Here is a 221-nt window from a genome sequence, read left to right as displayed (position 1 = left end):
CAATTTAAATTCAAATCGTTCAAAATTGAAACATTCTGACATTTTTAATTGAATTAAAAAAAATACAAGTAAGAAAGTCTAAGTTCGGGCGGAGCCGAACATTAAATACCCGGCGCAATTATTAAATATATGTTTTCCACCTTTCCGAAAGCTACCGCTACACGATAAGCCGGGGTGTATAAATTTTAAGTGAATTAGCGTCCTTAAACTTCGAAATATTG

This window comes from Rhagoletis pomonella, unplaced genomic scaffold (genome assembly GCF_013731165.1).
Source record: "Rhagoletis pomonella isolate Grant_MI unplaced genomic scaffold, Rhpom_1.0 Rhpom_scaffold_00002, whole genome shotgun sequence".
Taxonomy (NCBI): domain Eukaryota; kingdom Metazoa; phylum Arthropoda; class Insecta; order Diptera; family Tephritidae; genus Rhagoletis; species Rhagoletis pomonella.
Note: the sequence above shows the minus strand (reverse complement) of the source record.